Here is a 17,833-nt window from a genome sequence, read left to right on the forward strand (position 1 = left end):
AGGTTCACAGCAAAATTGAGCGGAGGGCACTAAACTCCCATGTACCCTCTGCCCTGCCACGTGCACTGCCTCCCCCATTACCATCACCCCCACCAGAGTGGGGCATTGGCTACAACTGATGGACCTACAGTGACATGTCACAATCACGGCGAGTCCACAGTTTACGTTAGAGTTCACTCTGGCCGTTGCACACTTTATGGGTTTGAACAAGGGCATAATGATATATATCCATCATTATAATATCATACAGGGTGTTTTTACTGGTCTAAGACTCCCCTGTATTGCACCTATTCATTCCTCCTTCTACCCCTGGAAACCTCTGACCTTCTCACTCTTTCCATAGTTTTGCTTTTTCCAGAATGTTATATAGTTGGAATCATTCAGTATGTAGTCTTTCCAGATTGACTTCTTTCCCTTGGTGATATGCATTTAAGATTCCCCGAGGTCTTCCCATGGCTTCATAGCCCTCTCCGGAAGTTTTTCATCATCCAGAATTGAAAATCTGTACAGCTTAAGTTTCTTAACTGACATAAATTTGATCAAGAAATAACCTCTGCAAAGCTCTGCTGCCCAGTGCCACATTGAGGTGTCATTACGGACCAAATGACATGTATCTTTAATTTAATATTATTTTACTTTTTATGTTTTCTAAGTTTATTTATTTTGAGAGAGAGGGTGTGTGGGAGCTGGGGAGGAGCAGAGAAGGGGAGAGAGAGAATCCCAAGCAGGCTCCATGTTGTTAGCACAGAGCCCAATGTAGGGAGATCATGAGAACCCTGAGATCATGAACTGAGCGGAAATCAAGAGTTGGACACTCAAATGACTGAGCCACCCAGGTGCCCCTGGATCCTTTGTTTTAATACCCCAAGTAGCTCTTATGTTTTACTGACTCACAACAGAGAACATGACATGTGATGTCAGGAGTGCCCTCCTCCCTCTCAAGGTGCCCTCTCTACCTCCTGTCCCCCCTCTTTCCTCCTCCTCTCTGCCATCCCACTTCCTGGCTCCTTCTTTTATGAAAAGTGCTGATAGGATGGTATTAGTCAGGCGGGCTAGGTTATTATGGTAACAGACAACAACGAAAGACAAAAACTCTCAGAACTTAGGACTAAAAGTTTTTTCTTGCTCAGTCTGCCTGTCTGGCCGGACTGGCAGGTGTCCCTGCTTTTGGAAATTCCTTAGGGGTCTGGACTTATGGGGGCCCCATTGGAACACGTGTTCCCATGATCGCTGCACCAGGAAAGGGAAAGTAGATGGAGACACGGCAACTTGAAACTGCCACCTAGAAGTGACACACATCAGATGCTTTTGCATTTCACGGGGCAGAGCACGTACATGGCCATGCTTTACGTCAAAAGGGACATAGTTCCATGTGACCGAAAGGAGAGGAGAACCAGAACATTTGTACAAAGCCCTAATGACTATCATAAGGAGAATAGATTGCATTGAAACCACTTTGTATCTAAGCATTTTTTGGGGATGCAGATGACCGAATCTTTGTCTAAAATCTCAACTTTCCAATTTCCCAAATATTTACACATCTAATACAGCCTTTGTTTGAAGCATAGCCTTGTGACAGGCTGGGTCTAACGCTCTTTGCCAGTGTAGGCAGCATCATCGGAAGCCAATGCTTGCAGGTGAGCCGGTCCATTTGTGGGCACCAGGCAGCTTCAGCTGGGGCTGGCAGGATCCCTCAGAGTGTTTTAAAGAATCAGTACGGCATGATAAGTAAAGCCAAGAGGAGGTGCAGGCCATCTGGGACCTTGTGCAGGGAAGTGAATGTGTGCATCGTCAGTGGGTGATGAGGCTTTGCAGAGGGCCGTGCGTGTGTCTGGGGAAAATGGGGTGACAGGGGGCCATGAGGAGGTGCGTGGGGTTGGTGAGGAAAGAGGGGCAAATGGTCAGACGGAGCTAGGTTCTGTTTGTGACTCTGACAACTACCAGTTTAGGACATTGGATGAATCCCTTGTTTTCCCTAAACAGCAGTTTCATTATCTAGAAAATGAGGACACTACGATGAACTGAAGTAAATTGAGACGAGGCATGTATGTGCTTAGCACAGTGCTTGGGTCAGTAAACTATAGCTGCGATTATGATTTAATGTCACAGACAGCCACGACCTGATTCTAGGTGGTTCTAGTCCCTATAGCCTGTATAAGGTAGCCCTCTGCCACACCCCCACCGCCTCCCAAAAGACCCCATAACTGAGGGAGAAGTTCTGATTGCCCCAGTCTCCTCTTCCCGTCCCCCAGGGAGATTCATGAACGCTCCCCTTGAGTTCAAGCCAAGAACCACCCCCATCTTGGCCATGCGAAGTTTTTCCTTGTACACCAGCCCCATGCCCCACCAGGGGCCATGTGATGGGGTTCCACTGCTCCAGCTTTCCATTTTCCGGGCCAAGACGAATTGACAAGAACTCCCAAGACACTGCGAAAAGAGCGGCCACACAGCACTACACCTAAGAGCTTTGGTGGCCACAGGGCAGGATGCACATTGAGGGGCTGTTGGAAAGGCGCGAGGAAAGGGTCCACACCTGCACTAACACTTACTTGAGATGCCTCCTGCGTCCGTGGAGCTCAGAGTAATTGCTTCCGGGCCGCTCCCGCCACCTGCTTTGGGCGGGCTCCTCGACAGCCTCTCCTCCAGGGCTCCCAGCTGATACCGTTCTTCCTGAGGTGCTCCCTCCCAGCCAGCCTGTTCCAGCGGAAGCCCGCGCCTCTGCCAGGGGCATGTCTGCCTTGGATTTTGTGAGAAGGAGTCCAAGGTGCATGTGTGTGGATGTCTGGCTGAGGTTCCGGGCCCCACAGGGGCTTTTAAACTGGGGCGTGGAGGAAAATGGGGCTCCACCTGCCCAGCGTGAGACCGGTTGATGGGAGAATTGAGTATCCAGATCCATCGAGGGCGCTGAGGAGGCATGGACACCGGTCTTGTGTGTGACAAAGCAGGGTTGTGGTGGGAGGGTCACCGGGCACGGCTGTGTGAGTGGTATTTCGCAGCAGGCGTCTGGGAAAGAGGGAGTCCAACCCAACCCAGATCGGGGAGCCCTTTCTTGACCTGTATGAGGGGGGCCATGAGGGCTGGTGGTGGTTGGAACTGGAGCCCGCCATGCTGTGGGGGCAGGGGGCCGTGGAAGGGGAGAAGCTGATGTGCAGCACGAGTTTCGCTGCCACAGTAGTTCAACCAAGTTTCTTTCTTTTGTTCTTTGCGATGTTTTGTTTTGTTTTTGTCACTGGCATTTATTATGAGTCTGAAATGCCAGACTCCACGGTAGGCACTTTACTTCCATGATGTCCCTGCACAGCAGCTGTTAGGTTAGACCCACTCGACAGATGAGGAGACTGAGGCCCCAGGTCGGTGACCTGGCCACAGCCATCAGCAGGATGGCTTGAGTCGAGAGCTAAGAACTTTGCTTTGCATTTGTCTGCTCCTCCCCACCCCCACATGGAGGCCTCCCGATCAATGATGTATTTTATTTTCCTCCCCACCTTTGTAGTAGACATTACATCAATTTTCAAATAAAAATAGCATCTTTCTGTGGGATGGGAAAAGCACAAAGAGAGTATCTTGAAAATTGCTAAGTGTCCCAGAGACAGTATTGCAAACAGCCTCGTTATACGGTGTGGCACAAAGTGTTGTGGTTTCTCTTATTAGGATGCTGTAAACATGTCCTAGAATTGGCGTTTCCTTTTACTGCCTAAGGACTGACCCGGAGATGGGTGGGAAAGGAAAGGAAGAAAGGACTTCTCTGACTAGCTCTCCAGACAGAGGCTATCCAAGGTGTCTGCATGGGTGTCAGTGCTGCATCCAGACAGAAATCAACCTCACTGAAAGAGAACTGGTTAAATAACTAAAGGAAAAATGAAGAGTGAATGAGTGAATGAATGAAAAGGTGGTAAGGACCAGAGTAATTGCTTCTGGAAGAATCTTTTTTTTTTTTTTACTTTTTTAAAAGTTTATTTATTTATTTTAGAGGGGTGGGGGAAAAAGAGAGAGGGAGAATCCCAAGCAGGTTCCACACCGCTAGTGCAGAGCCCAGTGCGGGGCTTGAACTCCCAAATTGCAAGATCGTGACCTGAGCTGAAGTCAAGAGTCTGACGCTTAACCGGCCCAGCCGCCCAGGCGCCCTGCTTCTGGAGGAATCTTGACCCTAACTGTCAACTGGATTCTAGTGCATCTGTTACCTTTTCTACGGGACAAACCTATAGGGCCTCTTTAACTTTAGAAGGGAGCCAGAACGATGGAATTGATAGGCTTACTGACCGGCCCTGGCCCTCCCGAAGGAAAACTGTATGCTGTTTAAAGAATGCTATGAATATGAACAAACCAATGATTGGATGCTAAGTTATTTCAAAATGTCTTTTGCCTCAGCCCTTTTCCGCACTGTTGGAGACACACTGGGGAGGTCTGTGTGCACTGCTTTCACGATTCCTGCAGGAAGGACTCCCCATTTCAAAAGCAAGCCCCCAAAGTGGAAGCAGGGAGCCTGTGCCCTTCACTGCATTGTGGAAGAGAAGGGGCCAGGGCGTCACGTCCAGGGATGAAGTGTAGGGGTGGGAGGCACTGACCCAGGGCGGCTTGTGGGGAGTGAAGAAGTGTCCCAGCTCGCAGGGCAGCCCTGGGGCCGGTGCAGAAAATCAGCCCAAGTAGGAGCGGAAGGAGGGGGACCAGCCAAGCTGTGGGTGAGGGAGAGAGCGCGTTGTTAGGTGGTCCTGGGGTGGGGAGGGGCGTGGGAGAGGGGAGCTCCGAATGGGAAAGTAGTTCAGGGCTCTGATCCCGAGCCCGCCTTCACTCCTGTGACTCTGGGAGGAGAGTGTCACCTGTACTCACCCTTCAGCCTAGCAAGGAGAGCTGAGATCTCGTCTAGATCAGACACAGCCTGTGTGCTGGTGGCGGCTGCCACAGTCTGGGAGAGCGCTGGCAATGGACGCAGAGGCTGGGGTTGAGCCCCAGGGGGTGAGGCATGGGGGTGGAGAAGGGGGGAGTCGAGGAGGGAGTGGGGCGAGAGAAGGGTGTAGGGCAGTCCTTCTCAGTGGAGAACACTCAGATGCGCTTGGGACCTTAGGGGAGGAGGCATCTAGAGAGAGAGAAGCAGGTCACTTGTGGAGGAAGGGCAGGAGGGAGCAGGAAGGGGTGAAGCACCAGAGGGGGAGATGGGTTTTTGTAAGGAGGAGGGACAATTCAAACCCTTTATGGTGGGAAGACCTGGGACTCAAGGGGGTTCCTCACAAGTACGTTCTGTGTTCCCTCCAGAGGAAGGTGTTGGGGTAAATGGCGTGGCCAGCGTCACAGGGACTGAGGGGCGGGGAGTCCAGCATTTTCAAGAAAGCACAAAGATCCTCACTTGGAATCAAGAGGGTGAGTTTATAGTGAAGTTGGTTGCCTGCTCTGCTGCTTTTCTCCAGGAGGCCTAGAGAATGGTTGCTAGGGCTCCAGAATAAGGTTCACAGTTGCCATTCCCTGTCCGGCACTTCCCAGTCCGTATCAGCGGGCTGTGATGGCCGGATGAGGAGGGAGGGGCCCGGTGCCCTCGGCAGCAGGTGCACACTCCCTCGAGCCACGGGGACCTGCAGTCAGTGTCAGGGGCTTTCTCCCCGGGGTCTGGAGGCCTCCCTCATTTTGGGTTCTTCATGAAAAAGAGGAAGAGCCTAGGTCTCATCACCATTTCACTGCAGAGTCGAAGGCACTAAAAAAGTCGATCTGTTTAGGAAACATGTATTGAGCACCTAGGGTATTCCGGGCATGGTTCTAAGCCCTGGGGATTAGAAGCGGGTGCTGTCAGTGCAGAGCCCGATGCAGGCTTGTCTCACAGACCTTAAGATCATGACCTGAGCCAAAATCAAGAGTCGGATGCCTAACCGACTGAGCCGCCCGGGTTCCCCTGTGGATGCTTCCGAAACCCGCTCCTCTGAGTGCGCAACAGGGGTCCCTCGCGGAACAGAAAACACATTTAAGAAGTTCGCTTCATTTTCAGTCGGGAGCGTGTCATCACCGCTGCCCTCTGGCCAGTGTTTCTGCCCCCGCTCAGTGAGGAAGCTGCTTTCTGTGTGATCCGAATCGGTCCGTGCAGTGGCTTTGACCCGCGTCCTGCCTTCAGCTCAGTCTTCTGGGTGGAAAGGGCAGAGACCAGTGGGGTCATTGCTGTGCGGGAGAAACCAGCCATCCTATGCTGAGTCAGCACCTGTTGCTGAAGACACTGCAAGACCAGTGCTCAGCCTCTGTAACCTTTTGCCGCTTGTTGAGCCAGAGCCTTTTCAAATGTTCCAGAACTCTCTCTAGGCAGAAAGAATGCGCCCGCAGCCCTCATCAGGGCAGCCCCCAACAGGACAGTTGGCTGAAAGCAGGAATCCGTGGAAATGGGGTCACCTTCCCAGTGCACGTGGTAACGGGGCCCGTGGGGGGCCGTCTGCAGTGAGGGTACCCGTGGGGAGCCTGTCTGGATGTGAGGTGTAACGCGAGCGTCCAGGTCTCGGCCGGAGCAGCGGTCTGCCCGGCTGGGGGTGAGGATGTGGAGGAGGCTGGGGCAGCAGTCAGGGCCCCGGGGATACACCACGCTGCCCGCTGGCCCCCCTGCAGCACCCACCCTGGACTGCCTCTAATCTGGGGGGTGTGCCCCCTGGAGCTCCTCCCGGAGCTGACGTTTCTCCCGGGGCTGGAAGACTTCCCTCGGTGTGCCTGTGTGATGCTGAAAACGTCCCGGGTCCCAAACGAGGCGAAAGGGAAGCAGGCCCAGCCGAGACCTGTTAGTCCTTCTTACGGCCCCGCCTCTGCGGGCCACCTGCAGCACAATGTCCCCGGGGCCTCCGACCCCTGGGAGGGCCCAGGGAGTCTGCTTCTGTGGGCGCTGGCTGAAGACAAATGGTCGCCCGTGGCACTTTCCTGGGCGCCCTCGGTGAGACACCGGTTTCTATTCGGTGGGCGTTTTCCTTGGTCCTTCGCCAAACACGGCTTTCCCGGAGGTGGAGCAAACCAATTTGTTAACAATTGTCATAAAATGAGGCCGGAGGAGGGGAGGGAGAGGAATCTAGAGGCAAAACCCTCAAGGCAAGGACCACAGGCGGAGTGAGCGGCTCTGGTCCGGGCATTCCCTTTGCCTCCGTGCCTGGCCCTCAGTCCGACACACCCTCCTGCCCCTCGGGGCCTCCTCCACCAGGAAGTCTCTCTGCTGCTCTCCGTTGTATTACCCGCTCTCTTTGTTACCCCGTAGGACATGACCTCCATATCATTGTCATTTTGATTTGTTTTTATGTTTCTTCGTAGGGTGCAGCCCTGCTTCAAAGTGCCCTGCTCCTGAGCCATCAGGACATTTTTGTTTCCTCGTGTTATGTTTTTTAATGGAGTTCATCTTTTTAGAGCAATGAGACATTGCTTGATTCCATTCAATCATAGCAAAATTGAATGGAAGGTGGAGAGGTTTCCCACGTAGGCCCTGTCCCCCTCACTCGGCCTCCCCCCAATATCCACATCCTGAACCACAGTGGTACAGTTGTTGTGATCGATGAACTTCCATTGATTGGCGCGTCATTATCACCCAGAATCCGTAGTCCATATCAGCATTCATTCTTGGTGTTGTGCATTCTGTGGGTTTGCACAAGTGTCAAACAACACGTATACACCATTGTGATATCACACAGAGCCTTTTCACTGCCCTAAAAAGCCCTCTGTGCCTCCCTTCCCCCAGCTGCAAATCTTCTTACTGTCTCCATAGTTTTGCCTTTTCTAGAATGTCAGATAGTTGGAATGATACAGTGTGTAGCCTTTTCACATTGGCTTCTTTCACTTAGTAACACGTCTTTAAGTTTCCTCCGTGTTCTCATGCTTTGGGAGCTCGTTTCTTTTCAGCACTTAATGCTGTTTCATTTGTCTGGATGGACCTGCTTATCCATCACCTACTAACGGGTATCTTGATTGCATCCAAGTTTTGGCAGTTATAAGGCTCCTGTCCACCTCCATGTGCGGAGGTATGCGTGGACATAAGTTTTTAAGTCCTTTGGGTAAATACCCATTGCCAGGTCACACGGTAAGAGCATGTTTAATGTGTAAGAAATTGCCAAACTGTCTTCCAAAGGGGCTGCGCAGTTTGCATCCCCACCGGCTGTGAGCTAGAGTTCCTGTTTCTCCACGTCGTCCCCAGCATTTGGTGTTCTCAGTGCTTCCAGATTCTGGCCGTTCTCACAGGTGTGCAGTGGGGTGTTCATAGTCGCATTTCCCTGATGACAGACGATGTGGAGGGTCTTGTCCTGTGCTCATTGGCCATCAGGGCATCTTTTCCCCAACGCAGTGACAGACACACGACAGCCACCACCAGAACTGAGTATGGGCCTCGTTCCCGAGTTCCTTATTTCTGAAATGAGGATGAGAGCTTCCCGCAGGCAGAGCACGTCTGTCCTGTCTGCTACAGTGGGCTCAGTGGGGTAAGTAAGAGCCATACCTGTTCGTGTGATCACGGAGAGACTGCTTCACCAACCTGAGCCTCAAGCTCTTCATCTGGGAATTGGGAGATTAATAGGACCTACTTTGAGAGAGTTTCCAGCGGTAAATGTGCTAATACATATAATGTAGCTCAGAGCCTCTCACACGGGCAGCGCTCAGGAAAGATTAGCTGTCGACAATGATTAATTGCTTTTTGGAAGCACGACGACGTTCCATTAGTCCAAAGAAGGCCTGAGCTGGGACAGACCAGCTGGTATTCTCTGACACCAAGAAACATGAAGCCAAGCAAGCAGAGTGGTTTCTTGCATTGTTTCCTTGTGGATATTTTTTCTAAAATAGGTGGCTAGGAGCTTTTGGGTAATGGATAGGTAGAAAAGGTTAAAACAAAACAACCATGCCATGGAGACAGCTCAGTAAACTTTAAGTCCCCAAGCAAGTGTCTGCTGGGAAAACACAGTTACGATTTAAGAATTAAATTTAGAGATTAAGAGGAATTAGCTAGTTTTGGGATGTCACCCAGGAGTCAGGCTCAAATGTCAGCAAAGGGGTCAGCTGGTTAACGGAAGACTGTTCTCTATGCCACTCAGTCATTTTCGCGACTCCGCTCAAGGTCAGTGCTGGCCTGGCCTCCTTCCTCACACCATTAACACGACAATTAATGAAATACTGGAACAGGGCCCAGACGAAACACTTGTTTAGAACACTTCCTCTCCACTTCACCGGCACAAACATCTATTCTGGGTTTGGGCTATTTTCCAACGTGGGTTACATGATGATAAACAAGTTGTTTTACTTTAATTAATTAATTATTTATTATTATTATTATTATTTTTTGTAAGTGAAACTTTAACTGGGTACTTTGCAAAACACAATTTTAAAAAAAGTTATTTGAAGAAACTATTGAGCGGAAAAGTTAGAGACGTAAAGAATTGCATGTGGCTATAAAAATGTTTTCCACTAAGCTCTGTTTATTCCTTGGCATTTGAAAAGACCTGCTTGGACACGTTTCTGACCAGAAGTATGCATTTCCCACAGATTTGGGGGTTTTCTTATGTAGACGGTCAATAATTATCCATCTTGTTTTAAGGACAAAAATGGAAAGTGAAAAGTTCAAGAAATCAATTAGCTGGCTTGAATTTGCTGAGGAATTCAGAACAACGTTCATGGCTGAAATTTACAAAGTAAATCAACATAATATGAAGAAGTAAATTAACCCAGAATGACACAATGCAAGGATGGTTCCCATGTAACCTCATAAATTTCCTGCTTGATGGATTTCAAGTCTCTGATTTCTAATAAAATTCTCATGAGAATGTGGTATTGCTCCATAAAAACTCCTGAACTCTCCCCATGAGAAACGGCTAGTTTATAAGGGCACATGGGTTCACGGCTGTGGTTTATTTATTAAAAATTTCTCAGTAAATATATCACGGTCCAGTGGATAGCGCCCCGTGATTGTGGAGGGGCTGTGTGTCATTTCTGCTGCTCCCAAAGTATGAAGAAAAACAAGAAGAAGCATGTCAGGAACTCTCTGAACCAGAGAAAAAGAAAAAGAAAAAACCCACAGCACTGTAACCTTTTTTTTTTTTTTCCAGGAGACAGTTCTATGAGATCTGCTCCTTGACTTTACCTTTGGTCCACAAAGACCCCGTAGGATTTTCACATTTGTCTTAGGAAAGTCTGAACACGCCTGCCAGATGGTTGACAGTGACCCCCACAAGACACAGAATGGAGGCTTGGTGTGGTCCTGGTCCCTGCACGAGGCCCACAAAGTTGCCAAGTGGGTATTGCAAGTTTTGAGGGACTTCAAATATCTCAGAGAAAAGATGTGTAACTACACATAGTCACGAAGATAATGAGTTCATGGCTTACTCACTTCTCTTCACCCGGAAAAATAATGTACGCTAAATGCTGTGTTTTTAATCTGGGCCAAATACTTGGCTGAAAGCTCTCTGGGTCTTATCCTACTTGATTCTACACACAGTCCTAATATGTAGGCTGTTACTGGCACCCTTGTTTTAGAGAGAGGGATGCTTTCCACAGAAAGGGGAAGCTGCTGACGTCACGGACCTCACGAGGAAGGGAGCAGGGATTCAAACCCAGGGAGACCGACTGAATGCCGATATTCTAACGACCAGACTAGACTTTGAGGGATTTGCCCCCTTCCCCCCAGGGAGGGTGGTGTGGGTCTTGAGGACCTTTCAGGATTGCACCCTACTCATCCAGGATTCTCCTCAAACAATCCACAGGTTCCAAGCTCCCACTGGCAAAGCACCAGGAACGAGTTACAAAGTGTGCTGAACTACCCATGGAGGGGCCACATCTGATCTTCAGAGCAAGCCTCTGCCCCTTCCTCCGACCGGGTTCCAATATCCAAGAGTCAGACCTTATGTTTCCGGCCCCTGGTGCGTAGAGGTGCTTGATTAAATCTTTTGATAAGAATTAAGTTTTGGTCCATCACTGAGAAGAGAGCATAATTAACAGGCTTTAAAAAAAAATAGGCTGCTTGTTAGAGCAGTTTTAGATTCACAGTAACATTGAGGGGACAGTACAGAGTGCTCCCTCACCCCTGTACCGGTTATGGTTGATGAACCTGCACGGATCCACCATCATCACCCAGAGTCCATAGTTCACGCCAGGGCTCACTCTTGGTGTTGTGCATTCCGTGGGGTTCGACAACTGTAGAAGGACATGCATGCACCAGACGGTATCATTCAGAATAGTCCCACTGCCCTACCAGTTCTCTGTGCTCTGCCTTCTAACGCTTCCCTACCCAGCCCCTGGCAACCACTGCTCTTACTGTCTCCGTTCTTTCGCCTTTTCTAGAAGGTCATATAGTTGGAATCATTCAGTACATAGCCTTTTCAGATTGGCTTCTTTCGCTTAGTGATTTGCGCTTAAGGTTCCTCCTTGTCTGGTCACGGCTTGATAGGTCATTTCCCTTCAGTGCTGAGTATTAGTCCATTGTCTAAGGAGAGCATAATTTTCATCTCATAGAAATGAAAAGCACTCCCTAGATCCATGGAATTTGTACTGAACATCAGAGCCAGAACCAGCACAGAACTGCTGGCACATCCAGGATCCACTGTCTCTAAAGAGACACAGAAAATATTTTTTTCCCCCTGAATGGCAGTAGCGATGGGATCCTGACCCATAGGTCCCCATGATAAAAAGCAGCCCATGTGGCCCTGTCATCTGAAGTGCGAACAGCTATTATGTATACGGTCCAGTCTCAAGGACCGGCATGCTTAGCTTCATGAATAAAGTGCTTGCTGGAAATTGCACTTCTAGGTATTTATCCAAAGGATGCAGGTGTGCTGATTCAAGGGGCACATGCACCCCAATGTTTATAGCAGCGCTATCGACAATAACCAAAGTATGGAAAGAGCCCAAATATCCATCGACAGACGAGTGGATAAAGAAGATGTGGTGCATACACACGATGGGATACTACTACTCGACGATCAAAAAGGATGAAGTCCTGCCATTTGCAATAACGTGGATGGAACTAGAGTGTATTATATGCTAAGCGAAAGAAGTCAGAGAAAGAGAAGTAACATACGATTCACTCATATGTGGAATTTAAGGAAAACAGATGAACACAGGGGAAGGAAAAATAAAATAACGGAGAGGAAGGCAAAGCATAAGAGACTCAAATATAGAGAACAAATAGGGTTGCTGGAGGGGAGGTGGGGGGTGGGGAAGGTCTGAATGGGTAATGGACACTGAGAAGGGCACTTGTTGGGATGAGCACTGGGTGTTATATGTGAGCAAGGAGTCACTGGATTCTACTCCTGAAATCATTATTACACTGTATGTTAAATAACTTGGATTTAAAAAAATAAAAAGACACTTGCTGGATATCTCACGAATGCTGACTTCCAAGTTAAGGGCACTTGCTATTGAAATTGGAGAGTCGTCATATTCCTTTAAGGGGAATGTATAACCGCATTTGAACACGTCCCTATCTCAATAAACCCTTAAGCACACGACTTGAACCAGGACAGGTCCCCAGCTTGCTGAGAAAAGCAGAAGGCGCTGTCTGTGCCAAGCGTTCACAAGCTCGGGGTACAGTCCCCGTGGGGTGTTTGTGTGTGTGACCGAGAGTAACGAACTGATAAATCAACCACCCAAGCTTACACCTGAAATAGGACAGGAGGTGGAGAACTGGATACGACACCGCCCCCCCCCCCCCCCCCCCAGGCTGGACTACCGGGACGCCGAGTCCCCGTCGGGATAGAGGGGCAACAGCGCCACCTGCCGGGCCCACGCGGCCCTGCGCCACACGGCGAGCGCGCCTGCAGCTGGGGGCTCAGGGGGCCGCTTGAAATCCCAGCTTCAAGTACTCTCAGTTTCTCTACGCTCTGCCCACAACTGGGAATTAGGCGACATTACAATGGCATCAGGTGCTCAATTAAAACATGAGTGTGAAGTGTGCTCCGCTCATAATATCGGCCTATTCAAATTGCCCCCGGGGAATGTCTCCATCGGGAAAGCCAGCCAGGTCCCCAGCCGCTCAGGGCCTTAACCTGCCAGCGAGCTGTTCATTCCTACTCAGCACCGGCTCCTTGGAACTCGTGGGTGTGGGTGAGTGTTGTCATAAGTGAGAGACGAAGGCATTTGGCCATTTATTTAAAAACCAGGTCAAAAGTAAGCCACATTGAGCTTTTAGCTGACAGGTGTTTAAAATGAATGACTCAAAACGCTGAAAGTTTTCGTAGCCTGACAAAATTCAACCTGGACCCTTGCCCACCTAACTCCATTACTCAAATTAATCACATTACTTCTTGGCCGCTGGGGAAAAATATATATTGACCTCCAAATTCTTCAGACATTTGAGAATGGTGAGTGGGGTCCTAATACAAGTAAAACTTTCTTTTTATCGTCCACTTCAAAATGGCTGTGATTTAAATTTTTTTTAATGCTTATTTATTTTTGAGAGAGAGAGCATGAGCCGGGGAGGGGCACAGAGAGAGGGAGACACAGACCTGAAGCAGGCTCCCGGCTCCGAGCTGTCAGCACAAAACTCAAGAACCATGAGATCATGGGCCGGAGTCGGACGCTTAACTGATGGAGCCACCCAGGTGCCCCTTCACGGTGGCTGTGATTAAAGCAAACAGATGCACGATCAACGACTAGAATTGGTTCCCTTCACGATTCCCAGAAGTCCTGGTGATGAGAGGGAACGCAGCAATCTGACACTTTGGGGGATTCCCATTTTGTGCCCTGGTCATTTCACCAGGGCCATGTTGTCACCCTGTGAACCCACAGGGCCTGAGAAGGGTCTCTCTGCTCCACTCTTCAACCACAGATGAGATTTTTGCCTCTCACGTCAAACAAGGTCAGAAGACCATAGGAAGTTGACCCCAAACAATTTTATGGCTTTGGAGTGATTACTATGAAACTTTTTAGAGAAAACAAGCTTCACTCTTCTTCACGATCCATGACACATTTGCTTTGGGATGAGTCAATATTCAGAACAGGGGGTGAAGGTGCCTCCATCGGCCGTGGTCTCAGGAAACAGTGGACCCCTGGCTGCACAGGATGCCTCTCGGACTGCGGCTCTTCAGAGGCCATCAGCATGAGGAATGGAAAAGAACAGAAGGCTACGGTCACTTGGGCAAGACGCTTCACCCTTGCCGTGGTGGGTGTGAATAAGAATCCTATAACCGAGCCAGGCCAACTTACAGCACCCTTACAGGACAGGAACCTGAGGCTCAGGGGAGATCGAGTGGTTTACAAACAGTCAGAGAATGGGCTAGAAAAAGAATCCAGAGAGAACCCGGATGGAATCTCCCACAAGGTCTCCCCGTCACGTGGCTTCCCTCAAGGCAGAGAGAGCCAAAGCTCCTATCTGTGGTTGACTAAGCTTCAGGTACAAGAAAAAAAAAGAAAATCTCTGTTCTTTTATCAAACACTCCATCTTTTAAAGTTAAAGACAAAGTGTTGCCTTTAAAGCCAAAAGTATCAGGTCTAAATGACATCCTTAACTGACCTCGGTTGGTTGGTTTTTGTGTTTTCTTAGTTTCAGTTTAAAGAATACACTAAGAACGAAAGCCCATAGTGTGTATTCCGTTCCCAGCCTCATCCTCCTGCTCTTCCCTGCACCACCACCCCCAGCCTTGCCAATTTGTAAACAAATCAAAAAAATCCCCAATGGGCCGAAAACCTGTCCATGGTTTACTCCAGCTGGAAAGAATTGTGCTCCACCAAGATTCAGACCCTGTTGATAATGGAAACCCTGGCGGGCAAAGTTGTGATTATAGTCTTGCCGTAATGAATGTATCTGTGTGGTCAAAGTCACGGATTTTTCCATGGTATTTTTCCATGGGAGATTTCCTCCCTGAGGGACGTTAACTTAAAATCCGGATTATAGCTTTGACTTTACAGCAGGATCTCTAACACTGATATAGCTGACATCGCTATAGCTTGAAGCTAGTGATTATATTGACTGTGGCAGTCATGATTGGCAAGGGGGGGGGGGCATTAGATTGATTTTTGCAAGACTGATGAGGGCAGGGGATAGAGTTTTAGTGGGTATAGAAACTTACGTCAGGAAACTTAGACAATTTCCTAATTTTTAACCAGGGAGTATTTTCTCTCCTCTCTGAATTTGTGGTTACAATAAAGTACAAAAAGTGAACAGGGCTGACAGGTATTAGGGTGACCAGCCATCCCCATCGGCCTGGGACAATTTGGTGTTAGCCCTAAATAAAATCCCTCCAGCCCTAGGGGAACCAGGATACTTGGTCATCCTAAATGGTATGAAAACTTTAATTAAATTCAGGAGAAAAGAAAAGTAATAGCCTATTTTAAAGAGAGCAGCCAGACTGAGGTTTCAAGGAAAATCCTTTCTTGATGCTTAAAATGCCTCAGTATAATCAGCATTTAGCTTGAGAATGTGTTCAGGAAACAGCTCAAAAGGAATGTAGAAATGTCATGGCTGGCGTGGCAGAATGTCACCTGAAAAACGAAGCAAACTGCTGTTCTGGCTCACAGTTTCAGAGGTGAACCTATCCTCTGGTCTTCTGGAGGCATAAGCAGAGTGAGGGATTTCACGGGTGTTTAGGCGCCCCAGGAGGCTGCTGCCCAGGGTCCCCCTGCCGCAAGCCTGTCCACAGGCTCTAGATGGGCCTGCAAACACTTCTTCTCTCTGTTGGAAGAGGAAAAGGACACAGGAGAGAAGGAACTGGGAGGCCATCTGGGGAGCTGGGGTTCCCTAACTGAGCCCCTCCCCAAGGGCCTCTCTTTCTGGATCTTCTCTCAGGTGGCTCTGGTTGCCTTTCCAAGGGCCGTGAAAAGCGCTATTAGGAACTGGTAAGCGGGGCTCCTGGGGGAGCTCAATCAGTTAAGTGTCTGACTCTTGATTTCTGCTCAGGTCATGACCTCACAGTTCGTGAGTTCTAGCCTCGCATTGGGCTCTGTGCTGACAGTATGGAGGCTGCATGGGATGATGGGATTTTCTCTCTCTCTCTGCCCCTCCCTCGCTCATGGTCTCTGTCTCAGAAATCAATAAATAAGCATTTAAAACAACAACAACAAAAAGGAACTGGTCAGCGGTCTGGGGTCAAAAGGAAGGAATACAGAATCAAAACTAAGGCAAAAGTGGCCAACGCAAGAGCCAGAACCATCGGTCAAGGAACCCCACTGACGAGTCTGTAGTTGAAAGGAAGCATCAAACCTCTCTCTTGACTTAGAGAAAGGTACGTCAAGACATGACATCAGCCCTCTGTCTGCAGTCATAAACGCTGAGGCTTCGGGACGTGATAATGTTTCTGGATTTGTAAGTTCAGAGCCTTGTTAGATGCGCACTAACCCTTCCTGCTGTGGTAAAGCCCGCAGCCCTGACGTCAGGGGCCGTGGGACGGAGGGACAGGGTGCCAGTGAGGGGAGGGCAGCGGCCTGCGGCGGTGATGGACTTTCATGGTATCCCTGCCCCACGGAAGTAGGTCATGGCCACGTGACTTGTTGAGCCACAGAGCGTGGACGGACTGGCCCATGGCACGTGTCCACCAGCCCCTATGGAAATTTTGCACGTCCGCCGCTCCTGTCCCCTGGGATGCAGAGCACATGTCACTTTGACCGGCAGCCTGAAGCAGAACCCCGTGGATGACCGCAGACCCCCGAGTGAAAAGTGTTTGCGGTCTCTGGCCCCTGAGCTGTTCCTTTGGCCCTGCTTTGAAAGAAGGAACTTCACCTAATCTCATCACATCTGATTCTACTCCAGTGGTGCAGTTCCGTGCAAGTCACGAAGCAGCTGTGACATACCCAGGAATTTTCTTGGTTCTAGGCTCCCTTCTGATCTCATAGGAGCGCAGGAGACGTAAGACTTTCACTCTAACTTTTATGCCTTTTTAAGTTGAGGTATAGCTGACGTACATTAGTTTCAGGTGTACATCATAATGATTTGATGTTTGCATATATTACAAAATGATCACTGCGAGTCTAGTTAACATCTGTTACAACTTTTTTCTTTTCTTTTTTTTTTTTAAGTTTATTTATTCTGAGAGAGAGAAAGAGAATCCCAAGCAGGCTCTGCATCGACAGAGCAAAGCCCAACGGGGGGCTTGAACCCACGAACTGTGAGATCATGACCAGAGCTGAAACCGAATGTTCATCGCTTACCCGACTCAGCCACCCAGGTGCCGCAATTTTTTTCTCCTTTGTAATAGAAGTACCTTCAGAGAATTAACTTTATGCCAGCAAAGATCACAGAGAGATAGTAACCATCAGCCCAGAATCTAAGCAACTAGGTAGATAGAAATAATTGTTTTCTTCTCCTCTCGTATGAGGGTGAGGAAGACACGGAGAGGAGATGTATTTACAATGGCCGTAGCTTGTAACTACGGGAGCGACAAAAATTCAACTTCTGTAGACGGCATTGGGTCCCCGTCCTCAGCACAGGTCTGACCAAGGCAGTGAGGGTAGGAGAACCAGGCCCAGGCACTCCTTTCCTCCCAGTCACCACGGCACAGAGCCCACGGTGCGGACCGGACAGACTGGCTGAAGCTGGAGTGCTCGCCTGGGTGTCCCCTCGGGGGCAGAAGCAGCAAGCCGGGCTGCTCCCCCATTCCTCCTCGGTTTCTGGAACTCTAGCCCACATCGCTGCAAACAGTCCCATTGCTGGACTACCCATTACCCCACGCGAGCATAAGAGAGGACGTCAGTTTCTGAGAAGGTCTGGGTCTTCTGCTAACGAGGCAGGGGGTGGGCAACGGTTTTACAAACACCCACGTCCAAAGTGGCTATTCAGTGAGCACCTGGCTGGCTCAGTCGGTAGAGCATGTAGGCCTTGAGCTCGGGGTCGTGAGTTCGAGGACCACGCTGGGTATAAAGACTACTTTAAAAGTAAAATAATAGAAAAGCAAAACCAAAATGGCTACTCAAAGGCTATGTTCATGAG

General features: G+C 49.4%; 1 long non-coding RNA gene across 2 annotated transcripts in view; it reads left to right on the plus strand.

Annotated features, from left to right (window-relative positions):
• LOC113596530 (uncharacterized) overlaps positions 1-16,892 on the plus strand; it is a 28,936-nt gene extending 12,044 nt beyond the window's left edge. Inside the window, exons 3-5 of one of the 2 annotated variants that reach the window (XR_008295783.1) lie at positions 8,066-8,175; positions 8,279-8,411; positions 10,026-16,892. This is a non-coding gene — a long non-coding RNA (uncharacterized LOC113596530). Of the gene's footprint in view, positions 1-8,065; positions 8,412-10,025 lie in introns of both variants that reach the window. The other variant, XR_008295782.1, reaches the window with a different exon arrangement.
• Positions 16,893-17,833: the final 941 nt, after the last annotated feature.

This window comes from Acinonyx jubatus, chromosome B1 (assembly GCF_027475565.1).
Source record: "Acinonyx jubatus isolate Ajub_Pintada_27869175 chromosome B1, VMU_Ajub_asm_v1.0, whole genome shotgun sequence".
In the NCBI taxonomy this organism is placed as follows: domain Eukaryota; kingdom Metazoa; phylum Chordata; class Mammalia; order Carnivora; family Felidae; genus Acinonyx; species Acinonyx jubatus.